The following is a 21,347-nucleotide window of genomic DNA, read 5'->3' as shown; positions in this document are numbered from 1 at the left end:
TTTAACCAGGCTCTCTCTAACTTCTTATCAAATTTTAATGTCCTTTAGCTTTAGAAACTCCTACCCTAACATCCATCTGATGCTTTGGTGATTTGTTGAGACCAACATTGTACAGTCTTAAGAATGAAATCCCATACATCCTCACTTCCCATACAGCTAGAAAAAGGAATGTAGATTTGCATATTTTTCATTGTATTGTTACTGGGACAGTAAAAATAAGAATGTCATCTACATGTATACATGTGTCTCAACAATTGATATTTTGTTCCTAACCATAAATAATAAATACCTAATTAACATATAGGTGAATTTCCATCAGCTTGGAATTTAGAACATACTGTGTTGGAAATCATTTCTGGGTCACTTATAACAAAATCATAAAGAAACATTTTCTCTTTTGAAGCACCAATGCCTTTTAACATTAAATGTTCAACAACAATTTTAATTATCCAATTTTTAGTAGTGAAGAGGGGCAATGACAACTGTAAAACAACACTGAGGATGTAGAAAAGAGAGAGACAATAGGACAGAAATATTTGCCATATGCTGATAAAGGAAAGGGGAAGAAATGGAAAAAGTATCTTACTGGTTTAGTGTTTGGAATTGAATGGCTGGTAATTCTATATTTTGCATCTGGTTGTATATCCTTCCATCCACCTATTTATCCCTCCATTCATTCATCCTTTAACCTATTGAACTGTGGAATGCTAATTTTCATGCTATAGAAATTTGTATGAATAAACTCTTGAACATTTATTGTATCAGAAAAAGAATATCATCCAATGGTATTGATACAAACAGAGAAAAAGGGGACATCATGTTTTGAAGTTCTTTCAACAAATATTTTTTGCATTAGAATGTGAACCAGCAAACTTGGTCCAACATGGTGTCACATTGGATTCCAGTGTAAGTTGAGCCAGAAATTACAAGGAAATTATAATTAACTTCCAACATGCAAAGGAACATTTATTTTCATTCAAAATATTTATTATTTGCTTATGATACCTAGTAGGTACTCTCCTAGGTACTAGGTATATAAAGATAATTATGTCATAAGCCTTACTCTTGCCGGGTTTACAGCCTACTTTCCTGGTACTTAGGTTAAGTACCCTTTTACGGTAAACAAAGTACTATTATTAAAAACTCCATTTCAAAAAATGAGGAAACTGAGGCACAGAACTATCCGTTGACAGCTAGAAAGCCTCAAGGAGCAAGAATTCAAATCCAAACAATCTAGCTCCAGAGTCCATAGTTTTACAAAATGAGCTATATATAGTGTTTTATACAGTGAATACTTAATAAGTGAACAAAGCATAAGAACATAATTCCAGTAGACTATGAATTTTATGCTGGGAAATCATTCTACCATCTTTCAGATTTATGCCAATAAAATGATAAGCAATACAAGAAAAGACAAAACTTCAATTTATATCAGTATCTTGCTGTATGCTATGAAAATACAGTATATTTCTTGAAGTATGAATTCCAGCTTTCCTAGGAAGTAAAGATAATTTTATTTCTTATAGCTATAACACTTAAAGTTGTAACTGAAAAAGAGCAAATGAATCAATGTGTGTTCCTGGGTCATCAAAAATTTGGCATGTATGTATCAATAAGAGCTCTATTTTGATGCCAAGGTTTTTTTTGTTTTTATTTATTTTTTTCGTTACACGGGCCTCTCACTGTTTTGGCCTGTCCCGCTGCGGAGCACAGGCTCTGGACGCGCAGGCTCAGCGGCCGTGGCTCACGGGCCCAGCCGCTCCGTGGCATGTGGGATCTTTCCGGACCGGGGCACGTACCCGTGTCCCCTGCATTGGCAGGGAGACTCACATCTACTGTGCCACCAGGGAAGCTCTTGATGCCAAGTTTTGTTAAATTTGGAAATTAAATCACACCAACAATCATTAGGATAAGCTTAGCATGAAGAATAAAATATTTTTCATTTGCACTAACATTAGTAATTTTGTATAATAAATTATGGAAAATACTACAATAAATATGGAAAGGAACAATCATTTTAGTAAATGTAAAATGTTGATGATATATTTACTTTTAATTAAAAATGCATATTTTCCTACAGATATTGGTCTTTTCCATCTATGAATGCAATTTAAATCCTTTAAAGGCTCAATTCAGTATTGCTATAATAGAAATCTGAATTATGTGAATCCCTTAAATTCCATAGGAGGTCCCTAAAACTGCATGCAGTGTGAAATCATAACAGCTAATGCCATAAAATGAATTTATTTTCTAATAGATATTTTTGCATGGTACCTTTAACAAAAAAAGTGTTATTTTTAACCAAAAAATTCAGGCCTTATGCCACATTTAGCTTCTCTAGGTAAGAAACTATGCAAAAAGAATATATATTCTTTTTTAGTACTTACTATAACTAAACTTTGAATTGTTTGGTAATGAATATTTGGCTCAAACATGTTAAGTGCCTTGAATTTACTCATTGAAACTGGATGGCTTGTTCTCCAAGAAAAAGCTTTTTTATTTCATTTATTTTGAGTTGTATCACATAAACTGGAGGTCCTGTAGTCTCAAAATTTTAAGGAATGAGTATTTGAGAGAAAGAACACTTTGAACACGGCCTATGTGAGAAAGTAGCTGTTGAGGAGGAGAGAAAAATCTTTTTTTTTTTCTTGAAAATAGAAGTTTCACATCACTTTGCAAGCAATAATTATTTGTGTTTTGAAAGGATGTGTTCTCAGATGATCATATGACTCTTCCAAAGCTCAGTAAGTTAGACTATCAGTCATTTCTCCTGAACTATGAAAGTCCTGCATATGAAGACATTCACAAGTATGGTATATAAATAGATAAGAATCAACATCTGATATTGAGGCAAATGATATTACTTTAACCTGACCTGAAAAGAGTAGTCAACAAATATTCTTTTTCCTCCCATACATCCGAATGCAGTGAATCCATCCATCTTGCACTTAAGGTTCATCCACGAAAGGACTGTGTAGCCCAAAGTGGTTCTTGTGCATATATCTACTTTAATTTTGACAATTCATTGAGCTGGATAATGCTTGCTTTTTTCGGGGCTGTTAAAACCTTCTTTTCTAGTTTGCTTGAAAATACATTGTGTGAATGTTTCTAAATTTGACTTCCAAAAATCTGTCTGTATTCTTCCTATCACAGTGGGGTTTCAAATTTCTGTCTGAAAGATGAGAAGATGGGGGAAACTATTTACTCTGACTTCTTAGAAACAACAACAAAAGAGAAAATATTATTCACCTTCCTATATATTGCCTGGACATGTAAGCCATAAATATACTCTGTTTAGGTTACACTATGCCACATATCAGCTTTTAATATATGGCATGATCACATCATATCCTAGACCAAGTGAAAATATAACTAAGCAAAGGGCCAAAGTTAAAGTACATAAAAAAACAAAATCATCTTAAATGTATTGATTATTTTAAAAAGCTGGAAGCTGTATTAATCCAGAGGCCCAGTAGTGACTCAGTCTATGTATACACAGCAAGATCAGTCAAGACAAAAAGAGAATGGCTGTGGTGGAATCCCAGTTTTCCAGGTTGCACACATGGAGTACAGAAACCAAAAATGTTTACGTTTCAAGGAATATAAGAAAACAGGAGAAAACTGAAACACAAAGGAAATTATTTCCAAATATAAATTGTACAGTATTATTATTACTATAATCACTTTAGTATATTTTCTATAGCCTTATACTACATATTATAACAGAGGATATATCATGCAAAGGAGATAACATTTCAAAAACATTAAAATGTAAGATCATTACAAAGATATCTCATTACTCTTACAAGCAGGTATTAGTTGGCTCCAGCCACACACTGTCAGTATATCTTTAGTAGCAGTGGTTACAAATAGAATGAAACATATTAGGGACAGATATTTTCTTTGTACCTCTGCCAAAATAAACCTCCTGAAGTAAAGTTCTGACCCTCCAGCCCCCAAATTATGAATGCCAACAGAGCTCCTTCACCTAGCATCCAAGACCTAAATCTAACATTTCAAGTTTTCTTCCAACAACTCTATTTCATGTATAACACAACAAAACTGAACTATTCGATGTATAACAGTGCACCACAGAAATCTGCTTTTGTGCCTTTAATAGTTCTGTTATTACTTCTTTCTTTTTTTTTTTTTTTTTTCCGATATGCGGGCCTCTCACTGCTGTGGCCTCTCCCTTTGCGGAGCACAGGCTCCGGATGCGCAGGCCCAGAGGCCATGGCTCACGGGCCCAGCCGCTCCGCGGCATGTGGGATCTTCCCCGACCGGGGCACGAACCCGTGTCCCCTGCATTGGCAGGCGGACTCTCAACCACTGTGCTACCAGGGAAGCCCTGTTATTACTTGTTAAACACCTTTTTCCTCATGACCAACATGTCTAAACTTGATCTTTCCACAACCTGCTCAAGAGTCACCTGCAGGGGAAGGCGGAAGATGGCGGAAGAGTAAGACGTGGAGATCACCTTCCTCCCCACAGATACACCAGAAATACATCTACACGTGGAACAACTACAGAACACCTACTGAAGGCTGGCAGAAGACCTCAGGCCTCCCAAAAGGCAAGAAACTCCCCACGTACCTGGGTAGGGCAAAAGAAAAAACAGAGACAAAAGAATAGGGACGGCACCTGCACCAGTGGGAGGGAGCTGTGAAGGAGGAAAAGTTTCCACACTCTAGGAAGCCCCTTCGCGGGCGGAGACTGCGGGAGGCGGAGGGGGGAGCTTCGAAGCTGCGGAGGAGTGCACAGCAACGGGTGCGGAGGGCAAAGCGGGGAGATTCCCGCACAGAGGATCGGTGCCGACCGGCACTCACCAGCCCGAGAGGCTTGTCTGCTCACCCGCCGGGGCGGGCGGGGCTGCGAGCTGAGGCCGGAGCGCAGGGAGAGGACTGGGGTTGGCGGCTTGAACATAGCCTGAAGGGCTTAGTGCACCACAGCTAGCCGGGACGGAGTCCGGGGAAAAGCCTGCACCTGCAGAAGAGGCAGGAGACTTTTCCTTCCCTCTTTGTTTCCTGGGGCGTGAGGAGAGGGGTTTAAGAATGCTGCTTAAAGGAACTCCAGAGACGGGCGCGAGCCGTGGCTGAAAGCGCGGAATCCAGAGACGGGCGAGAGCCGCGGCTGAAAGCGCGGAATCCAGAGACGGGCGCAAGCCGCGGCTAAAAGCGCGGACCCCAGAGGCGGGAGGGAGACATTAAGGCTGCTGCTGCCGCCACCGAGGGGCCTGTGTGCGAGCACAGGTCACTCTCCACACCCCTCTTCCACGGAGCCTGTGCAGCCCGCCACTGCCGGGTTCCCGGGATCCAGGGACAACTTCCCCGGGAGAGCGCACAGCGCGCCTCAGGCTGGTGCAAAGTCACGCCGGCCTTTGCCACCGCAGGCCCGCCCCGCACTCTGTGCCCCTCCGTCCCCGCTGGCCTGAGTGCGCCAGAGCCCCCAATCAGCGGCTCTTTTAACCCCATCCTGTCTGAGCAAAAAACAGACGCCCTCCAGCGATCTACACGCAGTGGCAGGGCCAAATCCAAAGCTTAGCCCTGGGAGCTGTGAGAACAAAGAAGAGAAAGGGAAATCTCTCCCAGCAGCCTCAGAAGCAGCGGATTAAAGCTCCACAATCAACTTGATGTACCCTGCATCTGTGGAATACCTGAATAGACAACCAATCATCCCAAATTAAGGAAGTGGACTTTAGGAGCAAGATCTATGATTTTTTCCCCTTTCCTCTTTTTGTGAATGTGTATGTGTATGCTTCTGTGTGAGATCTTGTCTGTATAGTCTTGCTTCCACCATTTGTCCTAGGGTTCTATCCGTCCATGTTTTTTTTTTAAATTTTTTTTCTTAATAATTAATTTTAATAACCTTATTATACTTTACCTTCGTTCTTTCTTTCTTTCTTTCCGTTCTTCCTTCCCTCCTTTAGACAACGAATCATCCCAAATTGAGGAGGTGGTCTCTGACAGCAAGATTTAGGATTTTTCCCCATTTACCTCTTTTAGTGAGGGTGTATGTGTATGCTTCTGTGTAAGATTTTGTCTGTATAGCTTTGCTTCCAACATTTGTCCTAAGGTTCTTTCCGTCCCTTTTTTTTTTTTCTAAATAAGAATTTTTTAATTCAATAACTTTATTATACTTGATTTTATTTTTACTGTATCTTCTTTCTTTCTGTCTTTTTTCCTTCTTTCCCTCCTTCCTTCCTTCCTCCCTCCCTCCCTCCTTTCTTTCCTTCTTGCCTTCTTTCCTTCTTTGCTTCTTTCTTTCTTTCTTCCTTCCTTCCTACCCTCCTTTCCTTCTTTCTTTCCTCATACTTCTACTAATTCCCTCTACTTTTTCTCCCTTTTATCCTGAGCCTGTGGATGAAAAGCTTTTGGTGCTCCAGCCAGGAGGCAGGGCTCTGCCTCTGAGGTAGGACAGCCAACTTCAGGACACTGATCAACAAGAGACCTCCCAGCTCCACATAATATCAAACGGCGAAAATCTCCCAGAGACCTCCATCTTAACACCAGCACCCAGCTTCACTCAACGACCAGCAAGCCACAGTGCTGGAAAACCTATGCCAAACAACTAGCAAAACAGGAACACAACCCCACCCATTAGCAGAGAGGCTGCCTAAAATCATAATAAGGCCACAGACACCCCCAAACACACCACCAGACGTGAACCTGCCCACTAGAGAGACAAGATCCAGCCTCATCCACCACAACACAGGCACTAGTCCCCTCCACCAGGAAGCCTACACAACCCACTGAACCAACCTTAGCCACTGGAGACAGACATCAAAAACAGGAGGAACTACAAACCTGCAGCCTGCAAAAAGGAGACCCCAAACACAGTAAGATAAGCAAAATGAGAAGACAGAAAAACACACAGCAGATAAAGGAGCAAGATAAAAATGCACCAGACCTAACAAATGAAGAGGAAATAGGCAGTCAACCTGAAAGAGAATTCAGAATAATGATAGTAAGGTTGATCCGAAATCTTGGAGATAGAATTGACAATAGATTGGACAAAATGCAAGAATCAGTTAACAAGGACCTAGAAGAACTAAAGATGAAACAAGCAACGATGAACAACACAATAAATGAAATTAAAAGTACTCTAGATGGGATCAATAGCAGAATAACTGAGGCAGAAGAACGGATAAGTGACCTGGAAGATAAAATAGTGGAAATAACTACTGCAGAGCAGAATAAAGAAAAAAGAATGAAAAGAACTGAGGACAGTCTCAGAGACCTCTGGGACAACATTAAACGCACCAACATTCGAATTATAGGGGTTCCAGAAGAAGAAGATAAAAAGAAAGGGACTGAGAAAATATTTGAAGAGATTATAGTTGAAAACTTCCCTAATATGGGAAAGGAAATAGTTAATCAAGTCCAGGAAGCACAGAGAGTCCCATACAAGATAAATACAAGGAGAAATACGCCAAGACACGTATTAATCAAACTGTCAAAAATTAAATACAAAGAAAGCATATTAAAAGCAGCAAGGGAAAAACAACAAATAACACATAAGGGAATCCCCATAAGTTTAACAGCTGATCTCTCAGCAGAAACCCTACAAGCCAGAAGGGAGTGGCAGGACATACTGAAAGTGATGAAGGAGAAAAACATGCAGCCAAGACTACTCTACCCATCAAGGATCTCATTCAGATTTGATGGAGAAATTAAAACCTTTACAGACAAGCAAAAGCTGAGAGAGTTCAGCACCACCAAACCAGCTTTACAACAAATGCTAAAGGATCTTCTCTAGGCAAGAAACACAAGAGAAGGAAAAGACCTATAATAACGAACCCAAAACAATTTAGAAAATGGGAATAGGAACATACATATCGATAATTACCTTAAATGTAAATGGACTAAATGCTCCCACCAAAAGACACAGATTGGCTGAATGGATACAAAAAAAAGACCCTTATATATGCTGTCTACAAGAGACCCACTTCAGACCTAGAGACACATACAGACTGAAAATGAGGGGATGGAAAAAGATATTCCATGCAAATGGAAGCCAAAAGAAAGCTGGAGTAGCAATTCTCATATCAGACAAAATAGACTTTAAAATAAGGACTATTAAAAGAGACAAAGAAGGACACTACATAATGATCAAGGGATCGATCCAAGAAGAAGATATAACAATTGTAAATATTTATGCACCCAACATAGGAGCACCTCAATACATAAGGCAAATACTAACAGCCATAAAAGGGGAAATCGACAGTAACACTTTCATAGTAGGAGACTTAAACACCCCACTTTCACCCTAGGACAGATCATCCAAAATGAAAATAAATAAGGAAACACAAGCTTTAAATGATACATTAAACAAGATGGACTTAATTGATATTTATAGGACACTCCATCCAAAAACAACAGAATACACATTTTTCTCAAGTGCTCATGGAACATTCTCCAGGATAGATCATATCTTAGGTCACAAATCAAGCCTTGGTAAATTTAAGAAAATTGAAATTGTATCAAGTATCTTTTCTGACCACAACGCCATGAGACTAGATATCAATTACAGGAAAAGATCTGTAAAAAATACAAACACATGGAGGCTAAACAATACACTACTTAATAATGAAGAGATCACTGAAGAAATCAAAGAGGAAATCAAAAAATACCTAGAAACAAATGACAATGGAGACACAACGACCCAAAACCTGTGGGATGCAGCAAAAGCAGTTCTAAGGGGGAAGTTTATAGCAATACAAGCCCACCTTAAGAAGCAGGAAACATCTCGAATAAACACCCTAACCTTGCACCTCAAGCAATTAGAGAAAGAAGAACAAAAAAACCCCAAAGCTAGCAGAAGGAAAGAAATCATAAAAATCAGATCAGAAATAAATGAAAAAGAAATGAAGGAAGCAATAGCAAAGATCAATAAAACTAAAAGCTGGTTCTTTGAGAAGATAAACAAAATAGATAAACCACTAGCCAGACTCATCAAGAAAAAAAGGGAGAAGACTCAAATCAATAGAATTAGAAATGAAAAAGGAGAGGTAACAACTGACACTGCAGAGATAAAAGAGATCATGAGAGATTACTACAAGCAACTCTATGCCAATAAAATGGACAATCTGGAAGAAATGGACAAATTCTTAGAAATGCACAACCTGCCAAGACTGAATCAGGAAGAAATAGAAAATATGAACAGACCAATCACAAGCACTGAAATTGAAACTGTGATTAAAAATCTTCCAACAAAGAAAAGCCCAGGACCAGATGGCTTCACAGGCGAATTCTATCAAACATTTAGAGAAGAGCTAACACCTATCCTTCTCAAACTCTTCCAAAATATAGCAGAGGGAGGACCACTCCCTAACTCCTTCTACGAGGCCACCATCACCTTGATACCAAAACCAGACAAGGATGTCACAAAGAAAGAAAACTACAGGCCAATATCACTGATGAACATAGATGCAAAAATCCTCAACAAAATACTAGCAAACAGAATCCAACAGCACATTAAAAGGATCATACACCATGATCAAGTGGGGTTTATTCCAGGAAAGCAAGGATTCTTCAATATACGCAAATCTATCAATGTGATAAACCATATTAACAAATTGAAGGAGAAAAACCATATGATCATCTCAATAGATGCAGAGAAAGCTTTTGACAAAATTCAACACCCATTTATGATAAAAACCCTGCAGAAAGTAGGCATAGAGGGAACTTTCCTCAACATAATAAAGGCCATATATGACAAGCCCACAGCAAACATCATCCTCAATGGTGAAAAACTGAAAGCATTTCCACTAAGATCAGGAACAAGACAAGGTTGCCCACTCTCACCACTCTTATTCAACATAGTTTTGGAAGTTTTAGCCACAGTAATCAGAGAAGAAAAGGAAATAAAAGGAATCCAAATTGGAAAAGAAGAAGTAATCTGTCACTGTTTGCAGATGACATGATCCTATACATAGAGAATCCTAAAGATGCTACCAGAAAACTACTAGAGCTAATCAATGAATTTGGTAAAGTGGCAGGATACAAAATTAATGCACAGAAATCTCTGGCATTCCTATATACTAAAGATGAAAAATCTGAAAGTGAAATCAAGAAAACACTCCCATTTACCATTGCAACAAAAAGAATAAAATATCTAGGAATAAACCTACCTAAGGAGACAAAAGACCTGTATGCAGAAAATTATAAGACACTGATGAAAGAAATTAAAGATGATATAAATAGATGGAGAGATATACTATGTTCTTGGATTGGAAGAATCAACATTGTGAAAATGACTCTACTACCCAAAGCAATCTATAGATTCAATGCAATCCCTATCAAACTACCACTGGCATTTTTCACAGAACTAGAACAAAAAATTTCACAATTTGTATGGAAACACAAAAGACCCCAAATAGCCAAAGCAATCTTGAGAATGAAAGAAGGAACTGGAGGAATCAGGCTCCCTGACTTCAGACTATACTACAAAGCTACAGTCATCAAGACGGTATGGTACTGGCACAAAAACAGAAAGATAGATCAATGGAACAGGATAGAAAGCCCAGAGATAAACCCATGCACATATGGACACCTTATCTTTGATAAAGGTGGCAGTAATGTACAATGGAGAAAGGACAGCCTCTTCAATAAGTGGTGCTGGGAAAACTGGACAGGTACATGTAAAAGTATGAGATTAGATCACTCCCTAACACCATACACAAAAATAAGCTCAAAATTGATTAAAGACCTAAATGTAAGGCCAGAAACTATCAAAGTCTTAGAAGAAAACATAGGCAGAACACTCTATGACATAAATCAAAGCAAGATCCTTTCTGACCCACCTCCTAGAGTAATGGAAATAAAAACAAAAATAAACAAATGGGACCTAATGAAACTTCAAAGCTTTTGCACAGCAAAGGAAACCATAAACAAGACCAAAAGACAACCCTCAGAATGGGAGAAAATATTTGCAAATGAAGCAACCGACAAAGGATTAATCTCCAAAATTTACAAGCAGCTCATGCAGCTCAATAACAAGAAAACAAACAACCCAATCCAAAAATGGGCAGAAGACCTAAATAGACATTTCTCCAAAGAAGATATACAGACTGCCAACAAACACATGAAAGACTGCTCAACATCATTAATCATTAGAGAAATGCAAATCAAAACTACAATGAGATATCATCTCACACCAGTCAGAATGGCCATCATCAAAAAATCTAGAAACAATAAATGCTGGAGAGGGTGTGGAGAAAAGGGAACACTCTTGCACTGCTGGTGGGAATGTGAATTGGTTCAGCCACTATGGAGAACAGTATGGAGGTTCCTTAAAAAACTGCAAATAGAACTACCATATGACCCAGCAATCCCACTACTGGGCATATACCCTGAGAAAACCAAAATTCAAAAAGAGTCATGTACCAAAATGTTCATTGCAGCTCTATTTACAATAGCCCGGAGATGGAAACAACCTAAGTGCCCGTCATCGGATGAATGGATAAAGAAGATGTGGCACATATATACAATGGAATATTACTCAGCCATAAAAAGAGACGAAATTGAGCTATTTGTAATGAGGTGGATAGACCTAGAGTCTGTGATACAGAGTGAAGTAAGTCAGAAAGAAAAAGACAAATACCGTATGCTAACACATATATATGGAATTTAAGAAAAAAATGTCATGAAGAACCTAGGGGTAAAGCAGGAATAAAGACGCAGACCTCTTAGAGAACGGACTTGAGGTTATGGGGAGGGGGAAGGGTGAGCTGTGACAGGGCGAGAGAGAGTCATGGGCATATACACACTAACAAACGCAGTAAGGTAGATAGCTAGTGAGAAGCAGCCGCATGGCACAGGGATATTGGCTCGGTGCTTTGTGACAGCCTGGAGGGGTGGGATGGGGAGGGTGGGAGGGAGGGAGACGCAACAGGGAAGACATATGGGAACATATGTTTATGTATGACTGATTCACTTTGTTATAAAGCAGAAACTAACACACCATTGTAAAGCAATTATACCCCAATAAAGATGTTAAAAAAAAAAAAAAAAAAAGAGTCACCTGCACTAGGAATCCTTCTCTTGCCCAAATAGATCTATCCCTTCCTCTGGTCTCCCATGGCTTAGACTCTCAATCTCCTTTCTGGAATCAATCAGTTTCTCCCTCGATTTATAATTCTTGGCCTATATTTCTTATCTTCCCTAATTTGACTATAAACTTCCTAAGGGCAGGCACCAGGTATAATTCACATTTATATTTCTCAGACCTTCAGGCACTGTGAACTCATTCAAATACGTACTTGAGCCTAATTCATCTGTTAAAGCATAACGGTGAAGAAAAGAGTGTTGTCATTTTCAAAAGAGCATTATCAATCTTTTCAAGATTTAATTTATAGCTTATCTTCCTTGGTTATTGCTAAATATGAACTTATGCACCATGCAGCTTTCTCCCTAGGAATCCCTTCTGTAATTCAGTGAAAGATACAATGGATACGAGAGGTCTGAGAACACATGACCATATAGATGTGGTTACATACCATACACATTATTTGATACAAATAAACAATCCCCAAATAACTCATTTTCCTACCTAATGCTTTGACTTTTAGCAGCATTGTACTTACTTTAATCAGAAAACGTTGTAGTGGTAACTCTAATTCAAAAAACATTTCTTTCAAAAACAAGAATTCACCCATTTGGTCTTGACCATAGATTGATAAGAAACACACCTAAGGTTTAAGATTTGAAACCTCAAGAGAATAGATGCAAACATGGCTGTGAGCAGGTAGATAACCTACATGCAGAGAATAACAACAACAAATACAACAAAAACCTGTGTAATCAAAAGTATAAGCAGGGTAGAAACAAACTCAAAGTCAGATGCTAAAATTTTACATACTTTTAATTGACATATATTTATACTTTAAAAGTCTATGTTTATTTACCAATGTAATAAAGCCATGGAAAGTTTCTGCCTTCTATTACCTATATCATTAGTTATATATTAAGAAATCCAGGAATCCCATTATAAACATTTTTTTACAATATATTTCCATTAAATATGCAGACATATGATCTCATTATTTATCTAGAAAAGGAGGAGTTGGCAAGATTATAAAGCATTTACAACTAAATTTCTTTCTAAGTAAATCAAAATAAAAACGAATCCTCTAAACAACAATAAATATATTCATCTCAATTTAGCCTTCAGCTCCTGTCAGTGAAAACTTTAATAGACAACATAGTCAACAGAATTACTCTGTCACAATTCTACAGAGATTTTGCTAATTCTTTTTAAGTCCATTTCATTAGTTGGAAAAAAATATTTTAAAAAGTCAAATCCTGATTTAATAAGTGGGGGATTTGAATAAATTACATACCTCCCATGTTCAATGAACTTTAAATGAATTTCACTACAATCCATTGCCAGGCAACTAGGCTCTATCCTTAAGAATTTCAACAACATACTTATATTAAATTGACAAGCTGAACAAATACTTTACTGAGTATTTCAGCCTTGTAAGATTTTAAATAAGTGGGATTTTTCTCATTAACTCTATCAATCATCTATAAATACAAGATTATACATACCTAATACATTGATGCTGCTATTTTAGACCTCAAGAAAGTTATGCCTATGATAGTATGTTTGTCAGTAAAGCTCAAACCATTTAAAGACAAATTAAAATTTTATATTAGGATTTGTATATGATTGAACTTCTGTGGGGATTATACATCATTTTGACTGATAAACTGACAACTTGCTATTTCTGTGAAGTTTATTTTTTCATACAGAGAATATTTGCTTATAAATTATAGCAACCAAGGGATTTTCATTCTGCATATATTAATTTTCTTTTCCTAGCTCCAGGTTTTAGGTCTATCACTATGGACCAATGGCCCATGAAAGCTTGAGAGGGAAAGATCATATAGTGCTCTGATGAAGGACTAAGAGAATATCAGTATATCTATTTTGGAAAAATATTCATTCCTAAACACAGGCTTTGAAATATTTTTGGAATTATGGGCCGTATGCGATAACAACCATGACAATCTGCTGGAGATTTTTTAGGCCCTCTGCTGTGCATAGATTCAATGATTTACACCCCAGTCCTCTACATTTTATGCAACCATTACATACTTGCACTGACAAGGAAACAAATAGAGCAATAACCACTAACTGCAGATATTACAATGAAACTTCACTGAAAACAAAAAGCCAATAGAAGTAAAACGTGTTAAAGAAATTATTTGTATATTTAAGCACTGTTGTTCTTAACATGCTGATATACAAGAGATGATATTTAATTTCTAAAAAATAATATACTCCCTCACTTTTAACTATATATGTATTAATATGCAAGTGTCATCCCTTTCAAGAAGAAAGCTAGGGCATCTTTCTTCAATAACAACATAAAAATATCTACTCTATGAAAAAATGCATAATTATATGTAAGTCACCTACAATGGTATAATAAACTGAAAATCACGTAAATGTGCTATTAAAAAAATTAGCAATAACTGTACAGCTTCCCAAACCACAGTCTTTCTTCAGAGTTATTTGCATTTGGAAATAGCTACTCACTAGCAAAATGTGGTTCACTGAAAGAAAATCAGTATATGTATGTTACTATAAAAGCCCATGGCAGAGACCTTCAAGATGGTGGAAGAGTAAGACTTGGAGATCACCTTCCTCCCCACAAATACATCAGAAATACATCTACACGTGGAACAACTCCTACAGAACACCAAATGAGTGCTGACAGAAGATCTCAGACCTCCCAAAAGGCAAGAAACTCCCCACGTACCTGGGTAGGGCAAAAGAAAAAAAGAGACAAAATAATAGGGATGAGACCTGCACCACTGGGAGGGAGCTGTGAAGGAGGAAAAGTTTGCACACACTAGGAAGCCCCTTCACTGGCCTAGATGGGGGTGGCAGGGGGAAAGCTTCGGAGCCATGGAGGAGAGCACAGCAACAGAGCTGCAGAGGGCAAAGCAGAGAGATTCCCCCACAAAGGATAGGTGCTGACCAGCACTCACCAGCCCGAGAGGCTTGTCTTCTCACCCGCCAGGACGAGTTGGGGCTGGGAGCTGAGGCTTGGGCTTCGGAGTTCGGATCCCAGGGAGAGGACTGGGGTTGGCTGCGTGAACACAGTCTGAAGGGGGCTAATGCCCCACAGCTAGCCGGGAGTGAGTCTGGGAAAAAGTCTGGACCTGCCTAAGAGACAAGAGACAATTGTTTTGGTGTGCACAAGGAGAAGGGATTCAGAGCACTGCCTAAACGAGCTCCAGAGACGGGCGCGAGCCACGGCTAACAGTGCAGACCCCAGGGACAGGCATGAAATGCTAAGGTGGCTGCTGCAGCCATTAAGAAGCCTGTGTGCAAGCACAGGTCACTATCCACACCTTCCCTCCCGGGAGACTGTGCAGCCTGCCACTGCCAGGGTCCCGTGATCCAGGGACAACTTCCCCAGGAGAACAAACGCCACGCCTCAGGCTGCTGCAAAGTCACTCTGGCCTCTGCCGCCGCAGGCTCGCCCTGCATTCCATACCCTTCCCTCCACCCTGGCCTGAGTGAGCCAGAGTCCCCTAATCAGCTGCTCCTTTAACCCCGTCCTGTCTGAGCAAAGAACAGACGTCCTCAGGTGACCTATATGCAGAGGCGGGGCCAAATCCAAAGCTGAACCCCAGGAGCTGTGCAAACAAAGAAGAGAAAGGGAAATCTCTCCCAGCAGCCTCAGGAGCAGTGGATTAAATCTGCACAAACAACTCGATGTACCCTGCATCTGTGGAATACCTGAATAGAGAACAAATCATCCCAAAATTGTGGCGGTGGACTTTGGGAGCAATGATATATATATATTTTTTTCTTGTTTCTCTTTTTGTGAGTGTGTATGTGTATGCTTCTTTGTGTGATTTTGTCTGTATACCTTTGCTTTTACCATTTGTCCTAGGGTTCTGTCTTTCCAGTTTTTTTTTCTTTTTCTTTTTTAGTATAGTTTTTAGCACTTGTTATCATTGGATCATTGGTGGATTTGTTTTTGGTTTGGTTGCTCTCTCTTTCTTTCTTTCATTAGGTTTCTTTTTTTATTACTTTCCAATTTTTTTTTATTTTTAAGAATTATTTTTTATTTTAATAAAGATTTTATTTTATTTTATGCTTCTTTCTTTCTTTCTTTTTTTCTCCCTTTTCTTCTGAGCCTTGTGGCTGACAGTGTCTTGGTGCTCTAGCCAGATGTTAGGCCTGTGCCTCTGAGGTAGGAGAGCCGAGTTCAGGACATTGGTCTACAAGAGACCTCCCAGCTCCATTTAATATCAAAAGGTGAAAGCTCTCCCAGGGACCTCTAACTCAGTGCTAAGACCCAGCTCCATTCAATGACCAGCAAGTTACTGTGCTGGACACCCTGTGCCAAACAACTAGCAAGACAGGAACACAACCCCACACATTAGCAGAGAGGCGCCTAAAATCATAATAAGGTCACAGACACCCCAAAACACATGACCAGATGTGGCTCTGCCACCAGAAAGACAAGATCCACCCCACTCACCAGAACAAAGGCACCAATCCCCTCCACAAGGAAGTCTACACAACCCACTGAACCAACCTCACCCACTGGGGTCAGACACCAAAAACAATGGGAAATACAAAACTGCAGCCTGGGAAAAAGAGACCCCAAACACAGTAAGTTAAGCAAAATTAGAAGACAGAGAAGCACACAGCAGATGAAGGAGCAAGGTAAAAACCCACCAGATCAAACAAATGAAGAGGAAATAGGCAGTCTACCTGAAAAAGAATTCAGAGTAATAATAGCAAAGATGATCTAATATCTTGGAAAGAGAATGAAGAAAATACAAGAAGCATTAAACAACGACCTAGAAGAACTAAAGAGCAAACAAACAATGATGAACAACACAATAAATGAAATTAAATTTTTTCTAGAAGGAATCAATAGCAGAATAACTGAGGCAGAAGAACAGATAAGTGACCTGGAAGATAAAATAGTAGAAATAACTACTGCAGAGCAAAATAAAGAAAAAAGAATGAAAAGAATTGAGGACAGTATCAGAGACCTCTGAGACAACGTTAAATGCACCAACATTTGAATCATAGAGGTCCCAGAAGAAGAAGATAAAAAGATAGGGACTGAGAAAATATTTGAAGAGATTATAGTTGAAAATTTCCCTAATATGGGAAAGGAAATAGTTGATCAAGTCCAGGAAGTGCATAGAGTGCCATACAGGAAAATCTAAGGAGAAACATGCCAAGACACATATTAATCAAACTATCAATAATTAAAATCAAAAGAAAAAATATTAAAAGCAGCAAGGGAAAAACAACAAATAACATTCAAGGGAATCCTCATAAGGTTAAGAGCTGATCTTTCAGCAGAAACGCTGCAAGCCAGAAGAGAGTGGCGGAACATATTTAAAGTAATGAAGGGAAAAACCTACAACTAAGATTACTCTACCCACCAAGGATCTCATTAAGATTTGAGTGAGAAATTAAAACCTTTACAGACAAGCAAAAGCTAAGAGAATCCAGCACCACCAAACCAGCTTCACAAAAAATGCTAAAGGAACTTCTCTAGGCAGGAATCACAAAAGAAGGATAAGACCTAGAAGAACAAACCCAAAGCAATTAAGAAAATGGTAATAGGAATATACATATCGATAGTTACCTTAAATGTAAATAGATTAAACACTCTAACCAAAAGACATAGACTGGCTGAATGGATGCAAAAACAAGATCCGTATATATGCTGTCTACAAGGGACCCACTTGAGACTTAGAGATACATACAGATTGAAAGTGAGGGGTTGGAAAAACATATTCCATGCAAATGGAAATCAAAAGAAAGCTGTAGTAGCAATTCTAATATCAGAAAAAAATAGACTTTAAAATAAAGACTATTACAAGAGACAAAGAAGGACACTACAAAATGATCAAGGGATCAATCCAAGCAGAAGATATAACAATTGTAAATATATATGCACCCACCATAGGAGCACCTCAATACATAAGGCAAATGCTTACAGCCATAAAAGGGGAAATTGACAGTAACACAATCATAGTAGGGGACTTAAACACCCCAATTTCACCAATGGAAAGATCATACAAAATGAAAATAAATAAGGAAACACAAGCTTCAAATGATAGATTTAAAGAGATGGACTTAATTGATATTTATAGGACATTCTATGCAAAAAAAACAGAATACACTTTCTTCTCAAGTACTCATGGAACATTCTCCAGGATAGACCATATCTTGGGTCACAAATCAAGCCTTGGTAAATTTAAGAAAACTGAAATTGTATCAAGTATCTTTTCCGACCACAGTACTGTGATACTAGATATCAATTACAGGAAAAAAATCTGTAAAAATTACAAACACATGGAGGCTAAACAATACACTACTTAATAACCAAGAGATCACTGAAGAAATCAAGGAGGAAATCATAAAATACATACAAAGAAATGGAAACATAATGAGCCAAATCCTATGGGATGCAGCAAAAGCAGTTCTAAGAGGGAAGTTAATAGCAATACAATCCTACCTCAGGAAACAAGAAACAGCTCAAATAAACAACCTAACCTTACACCTAAAGCAATTAGAGAAAGAAGAACAAAAAATAAAACCCAAAGATAGCAGAAGGAAAGAAATCATAAAGATCAGATCAGAAATAAATGAAAAAGAAATGATAGAAACAATAGCACAGATCATTAAAACTAAAAGCTGGTACTTTGAGAAGATAAACAAAATTGATAAACCATTAGCCAGACTCATCAAGAAAAAAAGGGAGAAGACTCAAATCAATAGAATTAGAAATGAAAAAGGAGAAGTAACAACTGACACTGCAGAAATCCAGATGATCATGAGAGATTACTACAAGCAACTATATGCCAATAAAATGGACAACCTGGAAGAAATGGACAAATTCTCAGAAAAGCACAACCTGCCATGACTGAACCAGGAAGAAATAGAAAATATAAACAGACCAATCACAAGCACTGAAATTGAAACTGTGATTAAAAATCTTAAACAAACAAAAGCCCAGGACCAGATGGCTTCACAGGCGAATTCAATCAAACATTTAGAGAAGAGCTAACACCTATCCTTCCCAAACTCTCCCAAAACATAGCAGAGGGAGGAACACACCCAAACTCATTCTACGAGGCCACCATCACCCTGATACCAAAACCAGACAAAGATGTCACAAAGAAAGAAAACTACAGGCCAATATCACTGATGAACACAGATGCAAAACTCCTCAAGAAAATACTAGCAAACAGAATCCAACAGCACATTAAAAGGATCATACACCATGATCAAGTGGGGTTTATCCCAGGAATGCAAGGATTCTTCAATATATGCAAATCAGTCAATGTGATACACCATATTAACAAATTGAAGGATAAAAACCATATGATCATCTCAATAGATGCAGAAAAGCTTTCAACAAAATTCAACACTCATTTAGGATAAAAACCCTCCAGAAGTTAGGCATAGGGGGAACTTATCTCATTATATTAAAGGCCATATATGACAAACCCACAGCCAACATCGTTCTCAATGGTGAAAAATTGAAACCATTTCCACTAAGATGAGGAACAAGACAAGGTTGCCCACTATCACCACTATTTTTCAACATAGTTTTGGAAGTTTTAGCCACAGCAATCAGACAAGAAAAGGAAATAAAAGGAATCCAAGTTGGAACAGAAGTAAAGCTGTCACTGCTTGCAGATGACATGAGAGTATGCATAGAGAATCCTAAACATACTACCAGAAAGCTACTAGAGGTAATCAATTAATTTGGTAAAGCAGCAAGCAGCAGGAGATAAAATTAATGAGCAGAAATCTCATGCTTTCCTATACACTAATGATGAAAGATCTGAAAGAGACATTAAAGAAACACTCCCATTTACCACTGAAACAAAAAGAATAAAATACCTAGTAATAAACCTACCTAAGGAGACAAAAGACCTGTATGCAGAAAACTATAAGACACTGATGAAAGAAACTAAAGATGATACAAACAGATGGAGAGACATACCATGTTCTTGGATTGGAAGAATAAACATTGTGAATATGACTACTACCCAAAGCAATCTACAGATTCAATGCAATCCCTATCAAACTACCAGTGGCATTTTTCACAGAACTAGAACAAAAAATTTCACAATTTGTATGGAAACACAAAAGACCCCAAATAGCCAAAACAATCTTGAGAAAGAAAAATGCAGCTGGAGGACTCAGACTCCCTGACTTCAGACTATACTACATAGCTATAATAATCAAGACCGTATGGTACTGGCACAAAAACAGAAATATAGATCAATGCAACAGAATAGAAAGCCCAGAGATAAACCCATACACCTATGGTCAACTAATCTATGAAAAAGGAGGCAAGGGTATACAACGGAGAAAAGATAGCCTCTTCAATAAATGGTGCTGGGAAAACTGGACAGCTACATGTAAAAGAATGAAATTCGAGCACTCCCTAACATCATACATAAAAATAAACTCAATGATTAAAGACCTAAATGTAAGACCATAAAACTCTTAGAGGAAAACATAGGCAGAACACTCTATGATATAAATCACAGCAAGATCCTTTGTGAGCCACCTCCTAGAGAAATGGAAATAAAAACAAAAATAAACAAATGGGACCTAATGAAACTTCAAAGCTTTTGCACAGCAATGGAAACCATAAACACGATGAAAAGACAACCCTCAGAATGGGAGAAAATATTTGCAAACGAAGAAACTGACAAAGGATTAATCTCCAAAATTTACAAGCAGCTCATGCAGCTCAATATCAAAAAACAAACAACCCAATCTAAAAATGGTCAGAAGACCTAAATAGACATTTCTCCAAATAAGATATGCAGATTGCCAACAAACACGTGAAGGGATGCTCAACATCACTAATCATTAGGGAAATACAAGTCAAAACTACGAGTTATCACCTCACACCAATCAAAATGACTATCGTCAAAAAATCTAGAAACAATAAATGCTGGAGAGGGTGTAGAGAAAATGGAACCCTCTTGCATTGTTTGTGGGAATGTTAATTCACCCAGCCATTATTGAGAATAGTGTGGAGGTTCCTTAAAAAACTAAAATTCGAAGTACCATATGACCCAGAAATCCCACTACTGGGCATATACTCTGAGAAAACCGTAATTCAAAAAGAGTCATGTACCACAATGTTCATTGCAGCTCTATTTACAATAGCCAGGATATGGAAGCAACCTAAGTGTCCATGGACAGATGAATGGATAAAGAAGATGTGGCACATATATACAATGGAATCTTACTCAGCCATAAAAAGAAACAAAATTGAATTATTTGTAGTGAGGTGGATGGACCTAGAGTCTGTCATACAG

General features: G+C 38.3%; 1 protein-coding gene across 1 annotated transcript in view; it reads right to left on the bottom strand.

Annotated features, from left to right (window-relative positions):
* PCDH11X (protocadherin 11 X-linked) overlaps positions 1 to 21,347 on the bottom strand; it is a 705,712-nt gene that overhangs the window by 536,203 nt on the left and 148,162 nt on the right. The window lies entirely within an intron of this gene.

This window comes from Orcinus orca, chromosome X (assembly GCF_937001465.1).
Source record: "Orcinus orca chromosome X, mOrcOrc1.1, whole genome shotgun sequence".
NCBI classification, from domain to species: Eukaryota; Metazoa; Chordata; class Mammalia; order Artiodactyla; family Delphinidae; genus Orcinus; species Orcinus orca.
Note: the sequence above shows the minus strand (reverse complement) of the source record. Positions and strands in the feature narration are given on the sequence as shown.